Genomic DNA, 18,430 nt, shown 5'->3' on the forward strand with positions numbered 1-18,430 from the left:
TGAGATGTAGGCGACCATGAAAGTAATCCAGACACAGCCAGAGGGCGCCCAAATGCCGCAAATGAGAGTTCCAAAGGTTCAGATGGGTTTTGCGGGAAGGTAAAATTGGCTTTTGTTTAGTGAAAGAGTTACCGTTGTAAGCGATGTCATATTACGTTATTATTATCTTTGCATTTGCTTGCCAACGGATAAGCAAGGTGAGCATATCTGCCCACCCGGGTGGTTATTTCTTATCTCGGTATTAAACAAAGTCCCAGGCCCCCGGGACACCCTGACACACCGCAGTTGGCCACGGTTTTGATCTGTGCGTCTCTGAGCGGCACTGTGCGGGTTGCCTCGGCTAACTCAGTCTTCCTGAGAGCTGGCTGCCATCAAAAACCGACGGTTCCTTTCCCAGGGCTCTTGTCTTCACTCCCTCCTCTCCCAAGTCCCGAGAGCACCCTCGCAGGGGCAACGCCGCTCGCCTGGACAGCTGGAACTTAGCGCCGCGCTCGCCCAAAGCCGCAGCTTTCGCGGCTCAGCCCAGCGAGTGCGGGAGCCGCCAGCCCAGCGCGCTTGGTCCCCCGGGGGCGCCGCCCAGACGCGTCTACCGTTGGAGGCCACCCTCAAACCCGCGGGCATCTGTCCTGACGGGTTGAGGGGAGCTAGCAGGTCACCCCCAACCTCACTGCCTGCCCGGGTATCGGAATCTCAGCCAGACGTCTCGAGCGGCCGGACTGGGATGCTGAGACAGGTAGCAGGTGGCAGGGGGCGTCATTCATCACCTCCAGGCAGCCCTCTGAGTGTGAGCGAGAGCCCGAGCACTTCTTTTCCAACCGTTCCAGAGAGGGAGAAAGGGAGAGAGAGAGGCAGAAAGAGAGAGAGAAAGTGCCTGTGGACAGCCCCGCCGCGCGGCGGGGGAGGGGAGACGACGAGGGCTGGGGGCAAGCTGCTGGAGAGGAATGGAGGAGAGGTGGGGAGGGTGTGGGAAACAGGCATTCAAGGCTGATGTAGAGAGGCAGGAGGGGCACAGGGATGAAGGGAAGGGGAGAGCGAAAGGAGAGGACAATCCCTTTGGAGAAGGGGGTGGGGGGGGGACCCGGGATGGAGGGAAGGAGATGTAAGGAGAGAGAAGGGCTGGAGGGGATTGAACGGAGGCGGGCGGGGCACCAGGACTGCGGGGAGTTGAGGGGAGGCGGGCGGGGCACCGGGATGGAGGGGAGGGGAGGGGAGGGGAGGGAGGCGGGCGGGGTGAGCGAGAGGAGGGAGGCTGGGCGGACGGACGCGCCGGGGGAGGGCGCTGGGCAGGAAGGGGAGGGGGAGCGCGAGCGCGAGAAATGCAGAGGCTGCAGCGGCGGCGGCGGCGGCAGTAGCGGCAGCGGCGGCGGCGGCGGCGGCAGCGCTCCAACTCGCTCCTCGCTCCGGGCTCCGCCGTCGAGCCGGGGAGAGATCTTCTGCCAGCGGCCAGGCACCCGACCGGACGACACCAGCGACCCGGGCCCCTCGGCGGCACCGCGTTCACCCAGGGGCGGCACAGGCACCCAGAGCCGGTAAGCAGGCGCGCCCTGTCGCCCCGCTGCCGCGGCGGACCCGGGGTGCCGGCATCCCCGGGGCCTCCGTTCCCCTCCTGCACCCGCCCCACCCCCGAGGCCCTTTGTTCTCTCCCCTAGCTGCAGCCGGGGCTGAGGGGGAAATGGTGCAGGGCCCAATTAGACGGCGCCGGACACGGGATCCCCTCAGTGACTGCTCCGTCGCGCTACGGGGATCTTGGGTGGTGGGGGCCCCGGAGGTGGGTGGATTCCGCCACTCGCGGGGTGGGGAGGATGGAGGGTTGGTGAGCCTGATAAATGGAGTTGAGGGGGTGAGTAGTGGGAGGGAAGCTTCTAGTTAAGGAGGAAATTGCCGCCTGTGAAACCCTTTAATCCATTGAGACCCGAAGAGACGGTTTTTTGAGGCTTAAGAGTTATCTGTCATCGGCACCATTCACAGCCGGGAAGAAAGCGCTTGGTGCGAGGGGCGCAGCAGCAAAAGATGGAGGGTGGGGGTGGGGTGGGGCGGGAGTTAGGGGGAGCAAGAATACGGGGACTGTGGTGTGATCGGAAGGAAGGAGGTGCTTTTTGGTTTAGCAAATGGGTTTCCTTGACCTGTGGGACGCCTGAATCTTGGCTTGGGGTGGCCAAGGAATGCGAGGTTCACACGACAACGTGCCTCCAAAGCACATTTGAGCAGATCAAAGCCCCAGCCTCGGACTTGGCTGAACTGCCTTCCCATTAACCGGTGGGCTACATCTGAGCATTTATTTTTTCGAGTCTTCGCCTTCAGAGAATGCGCTGGGCGCCTCTACCCGCGCGGCCCGGCGGGGAGGGTGTGAGCTTGAACCTGACAGCGCGCGGCCCCTAACGGCCCAGACCCGCTGTGAGCGAAGGTTTGGGGTTTAGCAGGTTTTGCCTGAAGTGCTAACACTGAAACCCGACGCTGGGTCCCTGTTGCCCCTCCCCGCCTTACCGTCCCCTCCCCCTCAAGAATAAAAATTGCAGAATCCCTGGATCCGAGCGCACACACAATGCGTGGCTCCAAACCGCATTCTTTTCATGAATATTCATCGAACGCTTGGCTGGGCTCCTTATCTGCTTCCCCAGAGACATTTCCGCCTTGAAACGAACTCCGCGAACAGTCTTTGCCTGTGTAATTTTCACTCCGCTGAAATTAGTACAGCGCGCACGGGTGCATTTTTAGTACCTTAAACAGAATTGACGCCACACCTCGGTCTGCCGCGAGGCCACTAGCACATCTGTGATGGCGGGTTAAAATCGGACACTAGCATCGAGGTGGTCTTCCTGCTATAGCGGTGTGGATCAACCTCCCAGGGATTACCGGGGCTAAGAGATCCTCAGCACTGCGGGCAAAATGAATGAATCGGGACTGTAATTACCTATTCCTTTGTCTTGGCCTCGCGCATGCGCCTGAGAGCAGGGTGTGGAGGGCCCCGGCAGCCCCATCTGATCTCTGCATCACCCACCCACCCACTCCCTTACCAAAACCAGGAACAAAGGCGTTTACCCTAAATGTTGCGTGAAACCCTTGGACACAAATGACAAGTTTTTCCCTCCTGTGTGTATATTTCTTCCTTTCCAGCCTATCTAATCGTTTGCTTTCTTAGTGATTTCAATTGATGAAAAATAAGATTAGCCTTGATGGTGAGGTCAAACCTGTGGATTAAATATTTTTTTGTAACCGAACACTGCTATTTTCTTTCTAATACTGTTCATTGTTCTTTTTCCTGCATCGTTTTGCACTGCAGTGATGGTGGCTCTCTTAATTTGCATCAATTAACCGTTTCTCTGACAGATTTTTGCTGTTGGCCATTTGATTAAGGGATATTCGTCTTAAAATTGACAGTGGGTATCGCCCCTAGTGTCACCATTTGGGAAAAATGAAGACATTTTGGCATTTATGCGAACAAGATGGCCTACAAAACCCAGAGCTGAGAAAATGGTTACCTTATCAGGATCCTAACTATGTCTGTTTTCTCTTGATTTCCTGATTGTTCTCCCTTGATTTTCCTCATTGTTTCATTAGGGATCCCAAAGACGAACCCCATGGAGTTGGAAATCCACTGATGGGGAGGAAGAAGTCAGCTGGGGCTGCTGGGGTGAAGATGATGGTTGATTAAGTTCTTAATTTTTTTTCAATGTCTACCAGAAACCATGATATATATACATATATACATACCTTTGGTGGTTGATGGATGATTTTCTTACCAATGATGTATTATCCAAGGACCATGTATGGCCCTTAAGATTTCTTTTTGGGCTAGTTTGTTCTATCAACTGAAAGAAGACTTAACTGTACGAAATAGGAGCTAAATATTATATTTTCGCAATGGTACGTTATGCTTGAAAGAATTTTATGCTTAAGTATTCTCAGTGAATCCTGGTAAGACAACATGTGGCAGGAAAATGGAAATCATCTCTTTTGTCCCTTTTAATAAAAACTTGATATTGATCAAGTTTAATATAGCAGAGCCTTTACTTGGTAGGGTAGCTGCCTGGTACCCTCTCTACTTCATAGTACTGAGTGGGTTTTTTTGTTTGTTTGTTTGTTTTTTATGGTTTAGGGGGCTAGATGTAGATTTTTCTTTTTCTTTTTAGGTTTTGTTTTTGAGGGAGGGATGAGTCGGCAGACAGACCATATGCAATAGCAAATATATAACAATATGCCCCCAATTCAATGAGTCTCAGGTTTTTGAGCAAGATAATTTTTCAATTGAATTCTAAATGATCATTTACCTTATTCTTTTATCCAGCTAGCTTTTTGGCAAGCTGTAGCAGGTGGAGAAAGGGGAAATTGGGCCTTGTGACAAAATGCACCAACAATGACTGTATTATCAGTGGTGCCAGTGGCGGGCCTCTCCTTAACTGGTGCTCCTGCTTTCTTTGTGGGCAGAAGAGGGCCTTCCCTCCCCCCAGACCACCCCAGGTTGAACATCTAATTTGAACACCCTAATCTGAATGGAAGAGCCCTATGGGCTTCGGCTCCTTATCTTTGGAGGCGTCTTTATAATCTTCCTGGATTTACTAGAAGATGTGATGTATTCTGTCTCTTTAGTTTTTGTCTTTTTTTTAAAAATTCACATTAAGAACAATCCCAAAGTATTGTTTTCCTTGGTCATAAGTGGAGTGTGAGAAACTTAGGTTTGGAGAGGATTTGCTCACTCTAAAATGGACGTCTGTAATACTTCACTGTGGGGAAAAAAAAAAGCAAAATCCAAACCCTTTTTTAAATCAGTTAAGGTGCCATATATATTTATACACACACATAATTTATACATATAGACTCATGCTATAAAATAAAATTTAATTAATGATATGAAATGAAACTGATTGGTATAGACTATCATTTTATAGTGCTTCATAATAGTCTTTGGAAAATAATTAATTTTCTGTTTTTCTCAGTGTATATTGAAGGGAGAGCCTAGCTAGTCTACTAAGATGCTCACTTCTAAGTTTTACCAGTGTACCCCTGAAACAAATGGGTTGTACTGAGCATCTTAAATTAACATGTTCATTTACAGGCTTAAACATTCACATGAAGCACTACCGAACATGAAGAGCTGTAATAAACAATGCTTACTAAATAAAAGATTTATAAAGTTGCTCTGCCTTATTTTTCTGATCACTTGTAAAATTTTGTTTTGAAAAATATCCAGAAAAGGCCTACCAAGTATCATTTGTCAAAAGCAATTGCCTTTGGTGTCTGATTCTGTTAAAAGAAACGCTTTGATTTGCTTAGGTCTTTATCTTTCTAATATGTAGTTTTTACCTACTCATTTTTTTACCCTTTTTATCAAAAGATTAACATCTTCTTAATGACTGTTTTAGCTGGTAAACTGGAAACCAGGTAACTGAGGAAAAGCCAAACGTGTAGATGCGTTGAAGTTCTGGGGGAAATGGGTGTGGTATCTGTCTTTTTGTCACGTTTTCTCAACTCACCGAATCTTTTCCATTTATTCTGACTCGTAAAACTTTGGATAACACAGTGCAATGTGAATTTTACTCTTCAGCTTAATTATGGTGGATTAATAGCAGGAAATAACTGAGGTTGTGGACAGCCAGAATTTTTTTTAAAGAAAATAGTCTTGATCGGGAGGCTTCCTCGGGCTTAGTTGGTTTGAAAAATCTCTAGGTACTGGCTGGGCCACTTTGGGCAAATTACTTCAAACCTCTCTAAATTTCACTTTATAAAAATTGTTATTGTAAAATTGGAGTAATAATTCCTATTTTTAGGCTATCCGAAGGATGACATGTATGTCTGGAAAGTGTGTAAGGACAGTGGCTGGCTCTTAGGGGCCCCTTGCCCTCTCAGTCTGCATTATCAACACAGGCGGTGTGATTGACATCGATAACTAATTTCTCTATATTAAGCTGCAGTTTTCTTCCATGCTGATTAATCAAGACCTGAGGGTTTCCGTGTATTCAGTCAGAAATAGGATATTTCAAACCACATAGAGATACATATTTGAAATTCTGTGAGACAGAAATGTATGGGAATTTGCCCCAAAGTGGATTGAGTGAAGCCAGAATGGCCACCCTCATCAAATTTCCCATGGCTGCTTCTGGAACTCAAGAGACAGCATTTAAGTTCTTTTGAGAAAATATAGGAGTAGTCTTAAAACCACAGGCGCTCCCAGCCTGCCAAAGGAGGATTTTTGGTAAATGCCATTCCCTCCACTGCTATTAAGACAGACATCTAGGTAAGTGTCTTGTGAGGAAAAAAAAATGTCCAGTAAACCTTATCAAAAGTAAAAGATAATCACGTAGATAATCAGATTCTTACCAGGATAGAGTTAAAGTGCAATTTTGAAAAGATACAAGCAAGGTGATTAAAACAACATTCTCTTCTTCCCCCTGGAACTCAGAAGCCCGATGAGATGGGATGCAGAGAAAGTCTCATCACGTGTTTTCTTTATGCTTGCAAAGAATTTAAGTAACTTACAAAATCAGGCTTTCTAAAGGCAGCAGTTTTTTGTTTTTTTTTTTGTTTTTTTTTTTTTTTTTTTTTTTTTTTTAATAAAAACAGGGAATGCAGGAATTGTGTGGACTAGCCAAGGCTGCCAGTGAGGGGAGGCTGTGATTGAGCATGCCTCGAAGTCTAGGAATAAATTCCTGAAAGCCTGAGAGATTTAGAAATAGAAGCCATCTGCAAACACAACAGGGACCCAGGTCATAAGGAAACATGTCAAGATGATATAAGAAAGTGGTGTTCAGTGGGGAAAGGCCCGGCGTTTACACATTTCCTTCTTATTGCTTAAACACTTTACGAACTTGTTTTTAAATTGATTTTTTTATTCTTTTGTTCATTTTGGATGAGGGAGGAAGGGCTGGTCTTCACTGGTTTGTTTCTTGAACTTTGCTTTGAAATATACGTTTCAGCTATGGTTTGTACACTGTAGGGCGTACGGTATTTAGAAAGTGTGACTTGGAGGGCTGAGTGTGGAGCCAGGTTCACTAGGTTAAGAATCTTGTCTCAGCCATTGTCTAGCTGTGTGATCTTTGGTAAATTGCTTAGCTTCTCTGTGCCCCACTTCTCATCTATAAAATGGGGGGGGGTTTATAATGCAGTTATTATAGAGATTAAATGAAGTCATCACACACTTAGGACAATGCCTTATACATATTTTCTGCATCTCTATAATGCACTTTCACTGTCAAGTGGTGAGGAGACCAGCTTTCTTTACTTCATCCTCTATGTCTGTAGCTGTCTCTAGGCTTATTTCAAAGGTCATTATTGCAAGACAGGCTGTTGGTGGTGCCGTGGACAGGAGTTGGGAGAACATAGAAGTCTGTGGTTTAGAAAAATCCTCTTGTACTAGTTTCAAAAGTCCAAAGTGGGTAGATGGATACAACTCCAGCCTCCAAACTGAGTTGGTATTGAAATGAAAAGCAATGATGTGAAAGTCCTGAGAGCCTCAGAGAAAGGCTCAGTGTTTTGATATGTTGACATCTGGACTCCACTGGATGACCTTGGGTATTGACAGAAGTCCTTCATATTCCTGAAACTTGGCGTTGTGGTGTCCTGAATCAAGATGAATTCATTAGCATTTGAAAGGAGTGTCTTAGTCCTTAGTACAAAGATTGTATAAACCAATTTATGTGTTTAAAATCCTCAGGACACACCAGGTGCAGGCTTTCGCTTTCCCACATCCCCACCACCCACTCCAGGAGTAAAACTGAAGCTTATCTTATGCAGGAATGTGACTGTATCACCTGTTGACAAAAGTCTTTGGAAATAATTATCCCCCTGGCAACCTCAGTCACTGTGGAATCTTAAAAAAAAAAAAAAAAACAAGGAAGTTCTTTGGAATTTCAGATATTTGAGATGGATCATCCTGGAATCTGGTTTGACCTTGTAGGCATTTAATTCTGGGATCTGCTTAACTAACTTGTTTTTGGCCTTCTGGATCCTTGGGCTTTGCTGTTCCATGAAGGTCAAGTCATTCTCATTTTGGCTAAATTATTTTTTTAATAGTTTCTTTAAATGGGTTTTTGACTCTTATGAATCAGGATGGTAATTATATTTAACTTTATCTGTCAGATATTCACTGTAGGAAAGAGATTTTGGATATGGTGATTGTATCATTTAAAAAACTTCATCAAAATTTTTTTCTTTTATATCTAGAGAAGTTTAGGAATGAAATTGGACACTTAATGAAATTGACTATTTATTGTATGTCATATGCTTTAGTTGAATTTTATCCCCTCAAAAAAATTGTTAAATGCATTTTATCTGTGAATAAATGAAAAATAGAGGGTTAAATAATGTACCTGAGATCCTGGAGCCAGGAGAATGTGACAGAATTTGAACCCGTGTCTGATGGCCCCACGCTATTCTGTCTTTCCCTTAAGTCTTGGCCATTTTATCTCATGTCATATGGACACTTGAGGATAAAACGGATGACATGTTCCAACATATTAGCATCTTCATTAGAGAGAGTTGTACTAAGTTGTAACATGAAGAATTATCATAGAAGAGATACAGCTTACAAAAAAGTTTTAATCCATACATATATTAAGTAACCTAGATGAGAAATTCTTCCTTGTCATGGTGAACATGGGCTGATGTCCTTAAGTCACCTCTGTTCTGCGATGATGAGGATGAAGAGGGTGAGGATGATGGCTCCTCTTCGGGACTTTGGATAAATGTGGGTAGTCGGCCCCTTCACTTTCCTCATTACACTTCACAGGTGGCCCACAGTAATCACTCAAATGCCTTACCTGTAATTCAGCTTTTAAAATACTCACCAGAGAGGCTAGTCAGCCCTCCTGCAGCTATGTAGTAATGGTTGCCTGATGAGAAATAAACCAAGCCCTAAATTGGCTACCCCCTTTTTTTTCTGCCTCCATGCAGAGTTCATTTACAGAAAGTTGGTGATAGCTTTTACTTTCTAAACTACAGCCTCAGTCCTTTGTAAATACTTGCCATCATAAGTTGAAAGCTCATAATTAAAACACTTACTCTGTAACTCAAAAGGACCTTGGACAATTTGGTGGCTTAGTCAAGGTCTCATGAGCTGGGTAGTGGCTGAGTAGAAACCCAGGTTATTTCCCAAAAAAGCCTCACTCCTCCCGCCCTCCCTTCTTTCTAATTGAGTCAAACTCTTACTCACTGTCCACAACTTAAAAAGAAAAATTCCTACCATTCTTTGGCTCTGATACCATTTTTTGGGAATCTGATCCTGATCCTGTGTCTCTCCCTGCTGCCCTCCTCAGAGACAGACCCTGGTCTGCATTTTGATAGCATCCCTTGTGCAGCTCTCTCGTTACTACCTGCCACTGCGCGATCTGCTCGCCATCTCTACTCCTCAGCTTACCTCTTTTTTGCTCTTACACTACAGACATGTGGTTTCCTTCATATGGCAAAGAACTTACGGCATACGTTGAAGTAGTTTTTCCCATAAAACTAAATGTTAGTATCATATCTTTGTTTTCCTGCAGAAATAAGGAGTGGTGCAGGGTTTGAAGCCTGCAGATGGAGGGATAGGAGTTTGACAAGAAAGCCAGTTGGTTTTAGACTCATTTGGGGGCTGCTGAGTGAGTGGAGCAGTCAAGCATGGTGCCCTAGAAATGCTCTGGAATCTCTTGGAAGATCCACCATGTACAGTGATGCACAGGAAGTATTATGCCAGTTTCTCGTGTGATCTGGCTTACTGATTTGAGAGCTGCATAAAAGACATGGTTTAATCTTTTCTTCTTTAGAATTGTCATTTATAGTATTTGCGCTGATTTAGGAGATTTAAAAGGGCTAGAAGTTTCTGAAGTTGTCATTAAAATATGGAACTTAAGTACTTAAGTTGTTAAAATACTTCATAAAGCTTAATATTCGGATATTTGAAACGGAGTTTAGCAATGTAAACTGTTTATGTGCATTTGTATTTTGAGAAATTGTGATAAGATTAGTTTTAGATGAGAGAGTTTTAATTTATATTTAAAATGACTTATTTAGACATTTCAGTAGGTGGAGAATAAGCCTTGGGTGAATTTATATTTTTTTTCCCAGGGAAACCTGCCCTAAACAAGTGACTTTGCAGTTTTTGTAGTGCTTTTCATTATTACAGTTTTACAGGTTCAGAAATGAATATATTCCTAAAATAAGCCCAAATTAAAACCTCTTTTTTTTTAAGTTTATGAAGAATAAGATGTTAGAAAACAGCTTTTCCGGGTTGAACTTTCTAAATTACAAGTTTCCTGGATTGCTTGGCGAAGTGAATTTGAAAAGACCCACATCATTTACCCATTGACAGCTGTTCAAAACACCGTTACCACACAGATTAATACAACAGCCAAGTTAAATATTAACAAGATCTCAGTGGGGAAATAGTTTATCAAAGGCGAAAACAGTAGCAACCATTGGGTAACTGTGAAGACATCCCTGTTCCCTAAGGATAGAAGACAGTCTCCTCGGAATTGTCGAGTCTTTACAAAGTATCGCTTTAAGCCTCTCTGGGCTTGTCTTGGAAACTGTACAGGCAGTAGGGGTATTTTTCTTTACAAATGCTCTCAGCTGTTTCAGTCCAGGTCAACAGCATCTGTATTTGCCATAGACATATTTAAGATGATTGGAGAAAAGGAGCATCTAGAGAAATCAGTGACTTACAGGGGGGTAGATTAGCAATGACTTCCTCCTGCCATTACCCTGCATTCCATCAAGAAGTTAGGCTGAGGTTATGTGGCCACTTGAGTATTTACTAAGGACTTAAATGATTAAATGAGGGGTTCTGGAACCGTCTCTGAATGACTCATTTTCCTAAAGAAAAAAAGAAAGACTCTCAATTAACAATTGGTGGTGACAATAGCGCTTAGCATCTCATGGTCACCCAACCTCGGTGGATCCTGCCCCACTTACCATGGTTTATTTTGGCACTAGGGTTTCCTCAGTCGCTCTGGTGATCTTTTGTTGAGACCTCAAGCTTTGAATTCCCAGGGCTCACCCAACTGGACTTTAGTAGAAACCTGCTTCCAGAACTTTCAGTGTGTGGTTTTCAGACAAATAGTAACAAGTGTTGGTAGCAATGTTGTCCAGAAGGCTGTTAATACAAGATGGACAGTGGTTTCCCAGGTACGTGTTTCTTCATGTGGCTCACACCTGAATATCTCTGTTCCCCCTCGTCAATCTGGTGGTTGACTAATGGAAAGTCTCCTTGAAAGTTCTATCGGTGGAAGAGACAGAAACACTAGGTCCCTACATTTATCTCCATCCTTTCTATTCTAACCGGTTTTGTTTCCACCATCCAGAGAGCTTCACCTTGATTTCAGCTATATGAAAGTCCTCTGGGTGGGTGGGTATCGGCTCATCCTAGGAGAACTCAACCGGCCACAGTGCAGAGAGAAGCCACTACACAGTGGAATTAGAACACATGATTCCACTAAGGTAAGAGCTGTAGTTTTAAATCCGAAAGGAGTTCTACTCATCCTTCTAAGCTATGATGTTTAATTTACTACTAACAGAATGCTGAGAATGTAGCAAAAACTGTATTTTACGAAACTGAATTTGAATGTCGGCAGGCTTCCATCTCTCTGCCTCACCCAACCCTGTTGGTTAGTCCTTCCTGCTTAAAAGATATCACTTTGTGGCACTTTAAACGTCAGTAGTAACACATTCTTTGACTGTATCCTGATTTCCAGCAGTAAGTATTGCCAAGTTAAGGGGAGAAGAAATGGCGGTTAGAGGAAGCAACTGGCGAATTAGTTAGGATTGGTCCTCATTCAATTTGTCCTAAACTAAATTAGGGTTTGTACTCATGCTACCCCCCTTGCCTTCTTTAAGACCGGGAGCTACGACTTGCATGCCGCTTACCTGTGCTCATCCCCACTGCTGGGCATACCACCCGCGGAGGCTCCTTTACCATTTTTGTAGTATGAGAGCCAAGAATCCCAGATAAAGGGTAAAGAAGTCCAGAATGATGTAATACTGCAAAAAATGTTACTGCTGTTTCTAAGAGGAGTAAAAAAAAAGCTCAAGCCAGTTTTGAGTTGGGCATGATTCCTGTTGCAAGAGGGTGTGAACTGGGGGAGATACATCTGAAAAACAAACCAGCCCCTCCCAACCGCTCAAACCCTTAGGGTATTTAGGCAGCAGAATAGAATACAATTGATGTCAGCAGCGCCAGCAGGCCCTGACTTGTTAGCAATTGTCTGCCTGGTTTACCTGGTAGAGGAAATACCTGACTGCTAGAACAAATGTTTTGGGTCGCTCATATGCACCACGGTTAGTGTGAGGTTTAAGTGGCTGGGGATGAATTCCCACTGAAATCTGATTCTGAAGATGTATTTAGCTACCGCCCTACCTAATTAACCAATCCACTCGAGAGAGGGACAGGCATGGGTAGCCCTTGTTAAATATGGAGGTTTGTAAAACCTTCTGAAAAGGAGGAAATGGCTGTACTTGAGGGAAGTGGCGATGAGGTACTTTTGCAGCCATGGTTCTGGATGGAGAGAGGGGAACACCATTCCTTTCTGTTCCTAAGGGTGTCCGGATTCCCCTTGTGTGGGCAGGATTTCTGGTAAGTACAGGAAGCAAAACTACATTGGTCTAGATCAACAGTCAATGACCTCTTGTTTCTAAGCCCCACCACTCCCTCCTTCTAGTGTTTCCAGGGGCAAAAAAGAGAAGAGAGCATGAGAGGAGGAAGGGGAGGGGTGGGAGAGGGGAGGATGGAGGCGTATCTGCAGAAACAGGAATGGTAGACGCAGGGGTGCTTTGTTCCCACGTTTCTCTGCTGGGGCTGCCAGAACAGAGCACAGGACCAGGAGGCTAGAACTCCAAGGTCATGGTGTTGACAGGTTTGGTTTCCTCCGTGGTCTCTCTCCTAGGCTTGCAGATGGCTGCCTTCCTGCTGTGTTCTCACAGGGTCTTGTGTCTGCGTGCATGCACCCCTGGTGTCTCTTTCAGTCCCAGTCTCTTTTCATAAGGGCACCAGCCCGATGGGTGAAGGCCCACCTCGATGGCTTCATTAATTAACCTCTTAAAGGCCCTATCTGCAAAGACTGCAGTTTAGAGCTTCAGCATATGAATGGGGGTGGCGGGTGGGGCACAACGCAGGTTGCAACAATTCGTGCTTCATATTAAGAAAAGTGGTTTACAGTGAAGAACATTTACAGCCCCTGTGCAAAGTGCAGTTTCACTTGGCAGGAAGAAAGGAGTGGGGAGAATCAGCTACACTCCAGCCTGACTTAATCCTCACGACTCCATGTGAGGCAAACATATATCCTCTTCTGACAACATGAGATGCAAAAAAAAAATTAATTTTGCTAAGATTGGCATTACTAGGACAGGTAGAGCCTGGTGTGGGATTCAAAGCCTATTTCTGTGGCTTTGTTGTACCAGGGATGGCAAAGGGTGTATGCAGGTACCCCTCCCTCTGTGCACTCGTGCTGGACATGGGTACATGGACGAGGCCTCAGAATCCTTCTCAACACAGTGCTCTAGGCAGTTGCCACCATTCAGTAGGCGTTAGCATGTGGCATTTCTCATTCTAGCGCTGTGTTATCATGCTTTTCCTCTGTGTGAAGCCTTTCCCATTTGGTTACCCAAATATGACAAGAATGAATAAAGGAAGAGAGAAGGATTTACTTAGTCTATGCAGTGTAATGAACTAGCCAATCTCGAGTAAATTAAAATAGAGTTATTCTGGGAAAGCCCATTTGATAGTGGCTCAAGAAAGAGCCCTTCCTACCCTGTATGGAAGGGTTGACCTTCCTGCCAGTTGACAATCCTATTCTGCCATTGGTAGGGGATTCACCCGACTGAATCTTACCACAGGGCAAGTTTTACTGGATGGACACTTGAAGACATTAGAAGATACAGGCTTTACCAGAAAGCAGATGTGGGAAGAATGCTTGGAATTTTCTAGGTTTCTGTATGGTGGACAGTGAGGATTGGGCAATTAGTGGCAGGCATCATATGGAGTCTTTGATGACTGCAAAAACCAAGGCTAATGAATTTTGGGGCCTTTCCAAGTAATAAAACAAGTAGTGATACTGAAGGGATTTTTTGAGGGGCATTCTCAGCAAATGTGGATGTGGGGATATCCTCACTTAACACTTTTGAGAGGGTTTTATTTTTTAAAGCAGTTTACAGCTTTTGAAAGTGCCCTGTCAGGTGATTCAGTCATTGCCTTTCTGTTTCAAACTTCAAGTCACGTCATGTTGTGTTAACGATGGCAATAAAGAATATTACCTCATTAATCCACAGTGTAATTGAATATAATAATTCAATCTGACTATACTCGATGAGCCACCAGCCCTACACTAACTGAAAGCTGGTAATGTTTATTATCTTTTATTAAAAATTTTCACCGGTAAACTATTTCCGGCATAAAACCTACAATGGGGGTTGCTGTAGAATTTTTTATCTTAAGTCTTTAATTCAAGCAACATCTACCGCCGAGCCCACGTCTGTGGTCTTCGGTGCTCGCTTTCTGGTCAATAGCACCTTCCTCCATTCATTCCAGAAAACTGGGATCTTTCTGCTGACAAAGTTCTGTAAAGTCTATCTTGTAATTACCCCTCACATACGTCCATCCATTTCCCTGTACAGTAAGTCACGGATCTAGTCGAAGCTTCTGTCCCCCCCCTTGACTGCTCCCCTAATGCTCCTCTGAATCTAAGCACGGCATGCCTGTGCCTAAGACTTTTATATCAAGACTTTCTGTTACACTTGGAATAAAACATCAAAGTCCTTTGCTGACCTGTGAGTTCCTGCGTGTTCATCTTTTCCCATTTCCCTCTTCTGCCTCCTTGCATCCTCTCTCTCACCCACCCTCTGTTCCCACGTGGCCTGCCTTTCAGGTCTCCCAATGCTCCAGGCTCTTTCCTGCTGTCCTCCTGCCTGGAATATTCTTTTCCCCACTGTCCAAGTGCTCCTCAGCCTAACTGCCACTTTCTCAGAGGCGCTTCTCCTGACTGTCCCCACTCCTCTCACAGCATTTGGCATTTTTGCCCCCACATTTATCAGAACTGATGTGATTGATTAGTGTCTCTTCTCCTCTAGACGGAGAGACCCAGGAGGCAGGGATGTGTCGGTTCTGTTGACCCATAACAGCGCTGTACAACAGTTCTGGTCCATCCCGAGGAAGCCTTACTTGTCCGGTGTCGAAGGTTGCCCATAGTCCATTATATTCATGGAGGGCACACGTCTTCTGAAAGTCACCTTTGGCAGCTGAGACGACTTCCGTTTATGGACACTAAATTTCACCTCATCAGTTGTGCTTACTCTGAAGATGAATATCTGATGAGCTCCAATTAGTGTAATTATTCGGTTTCCAAGCAGTAACCTTAGTAGTAATTGTTCTAAAGCCCTGTGACATTACGAGTAATTAGTCCTACTAATTACTGCTTCCAAGCTTTCTCCTAAGGTAGAGTCTCAAAGGAAAAATGAAATTGTGTTGTTATTTGGGAAACGAATAGTATGACGTTGTGGGTTTTTTTTTTTTCCCCCAGAAATAAACCACAAGGAATGAAAGCTGGTGCTCATGGTCGTTCTGTTTCTCATCTGTTCCTCCCAAGTTGTTGAATGCCATGGGTCTGCTACGGATCCATTATACTGAACGTCTTAACCAATGCATTTTCATAACAGTCTTTGTGAAGTCAGGAGTGTTAGGCCTCCAGATGGTTTTAAATCTGAACACACTCGTGGATTGTAAACCTGCTGAAGTAAATATGAATTTAACCCTGGTTCTGTGCAGGGACCACTTACTTTAAATGCTGAGTTCCTCCAGTCCAGGACTTTGCTTTGTTCATCTTTGGATGTCAGTTTCTAGCACAAAACCTATGGTCCAGTAAGGGCTGAAGGCACTGAAGGACACTGGTTTATGGCCGTTTGACAAATAAGGCATATTTCAGAGTGTTGGGAACCACATCTGGGAACCAGCTTGCAATGAACCTTTAGCAAATATCACAGGGTTTTCTTTGGGGTGGGCGGGATAAACACAATTAAGACTACATCTGTGATTTACTCTTCAGCCCCTCATTTACACGTACTCCTGGATGGTCAGTATCAGCTTTCCTTGTCTCATCCCTGAGTGTCTTTGGCCTCAGTTTGAACTGAGATTCTTAAAGATAAATATTTCATGTTAACCCTGAGATCTCTCACAGGTCAGTGTCTAGTTTTTGAAAGCTGATCCTTAACGATGGAATTCTTGTTAACGAAAAAAAGATTTGTAGTTTTTTTTTACAATGATAGGACACTGGTTTCTAAAGTAACCTGTGGTTAAGAAATAATAATGCAGGTTTCCAGGAAGCAAGTCTAATCTGACAATACAGTTTACTCATTCTAAAACATTTTTAGATTTGGTGCTTTATTTGTAAAATTTTTGCTTTAATAGGCTTCTGTTTTACATATTCAAAGTGCAGTTGTGTTGAGGTGATTGTCAGGTCTTTACTGTCCATATCCATTGGCCTCTAAGACATTGTTGTGTCATCTACATGATTTATACCATGAACACCGGCTGCTTTTACTATGAAATCAATACTTTGTCTTAAAATGGTCTCATTTTAAATGAATTCAGTTTATGAATGAGCCAGTGGCATTCTCTGCAGCTGTGGCTCCTTCATCTCGCCCTCCTGTCCCTGATGCCCCCCCCCCCCCCAACAGGTAGAATGGCCCTTCCAGATGGACCTAAAGGAACTGGCCATTGGGAGATGGGGGCACAGCTAGGGATCATCTACTCTGTAGGGTCAAGTCCATTTGATTTAAATTGGGCTGTAGAATGAAAAGGGTGGTGATAGCTCTTTGCAGTTAATTTTTTTAATCTTATGCACCGTTGAGTGTCCCTTCCCTAACTCACCCTACTTACTGACGGCTGATTTCTCACCAAACTTCATGATTTGCTTTGCAGCCTCGAGGCTGTAGATTATGTACTTGGAATCTGTAATTAGCTGGAATGACATGGTACTGATGGTTGAGCAGCAGTTTCTGACACACATGAGTAACTGGATGACTGATAGACCTTTGGGTGTATATTTCCAAGCAGTTTCCTGGGTGATATTTTCCTTGCTTTATTTTATTTTTTTTAAATCCTCTCATGTGACTTGCTAGGGTAGAGGTGTCATTTTGGTTTTGAAATTAAGGAATATAAACAGAAAAGTTGCTGTCGCTGCAGTCAGGAAGCCCAAGGCATGATTGGCTTTGAATTCCGCCAACTCCCAACTCCAGGAAGCATTCATTCCCTGTGAGTCTCTGTCTTCTGCTATTGTGGGTACATACGTCATTCCCCTTCAACTGTATGAAAATCATTCTATTTCTGCTCTATCCGTGCGTTATTGGGTTGGACACGCATGATGTACACTTACCCAGCTGAAGACATAAGTTTAAACATTTATTTTATATAGTTAAAAGGTGAAAGTGTTGCTTTGGTGATGAATTCATTCTTTATTTAAAGATCGGTGGCATTGTTAGGCATATAAGACTAAGCCTTTTAAAAGCAGTTCCAAAGAGCAGCTGACGTGGGAGTTTTCTACTCTGTTAATGCAATGTGGGAAAATACAAACCGCGTTAAAATCTTGTAGAATTAGTGTTTGTTTATTGAATGAGCTGAGAGATGCAAAGACCTGTTACCTTGTTTATAAGGAGCTTACAGTCGGGGAAGGCAAATGAGTACACCAGTAATTACAGCGAGATGAGTGGGTAGACACACAGGATAGAGACACTAGCAGATAATCATTGGATTAACTACATGGACCTCTGTCCTTTCTCTGTTCCCCTGTCAGTAGAGCCATCTCTTTCACTCGCCTAAACCGTGGGGGATATTCCAAGTTCAACTGGCTATTATTTAACGAGTTTTATGTAACTATCACTTTTGAGAATAAGGAATTCAGGATTGATTTCACTTAATTCGAAGGTCTTTTTAATCACTCCGGAGCAAAGCCATTTACATATCTTAAATTTTCATCAAAAACAAAGTACTTTGGGATTATAAATCAAAGGAAAAGCCTTCAAGAATAGTTAGTTCTTTTTATTTTTTTAAGAAAAAAAATGGCTCCATGTACATAACTGTAATTCTTGTCAGTGATTTCTCTCTTTTTTTTTTGACATTTTTTATTGATTTATAATCATTTTACAATGTTGTGTCAAGTTCCAGTGTAGAGCACAATTTTTCAGTTATACATGAACATATATAAGAATAGTTAGTTCCTAAAACACAGTAAGAATATGCTTTAGATCTTGAGCAGAGCTGCTTCCTTAGAGTAACCGGACGCTGCCGTGGGGAAGCGCCCCCAGCTGCGGCTCCTCCCTGCCAGCCTAACTGCTGGGAGACAGGCTGCTCAGCTTGAGAAACAGGGGGAAGGATTTCTGTTCTCATCTTCTAGAGTCTAAGAAAAGCACCCAGTCGTTTGCAGGATCCTTCAGATCTTTATTCTAGGGACATTACTCCCTGAATCCAGGAATGAAAGGT

At 44.0% G+C, this 18,430-nt stretch overlaps 1 protein-coding gene across 1 annotated transcript in view; it reads left to right on the plus strand.

The window, feature by feature from the left end:
* Nucleotides 1–1,322: 1,322 nt before the first annotated feature.
* BASP1 (brain abundant membrane attached signal protein 1) overlaps nt 1,323–18,430 on the plus strand; it is a 52,535-nt gene continuing 35,427 nt past the window's right edge. The window contains exon 1 of the mRNA XM_031443485.2: nt 1,323–1,529. The gene's annotated coding sequence lies outside the window, so the exon portion shown is untranslated. The remainder of the gene's footprint in view (nt 1,530–18,430) is intronic.

Source organism: Camelus dromedarius, chromosome 3 (genome assembly GCF_036321535.1).
Source record: "Camelus dromedarius isolate mCamDro1 chromosome 3, mCamDro1.pat, whole genome shotgun sequence".
In the NCBI taxonomy this organism is placed as follows: domain Eukaryota; kingdom Metazoa; phylum Chordata; class Mammalia; order Artiodactyla; family Camelidae; genus Camelus; species Camelus dromedarius.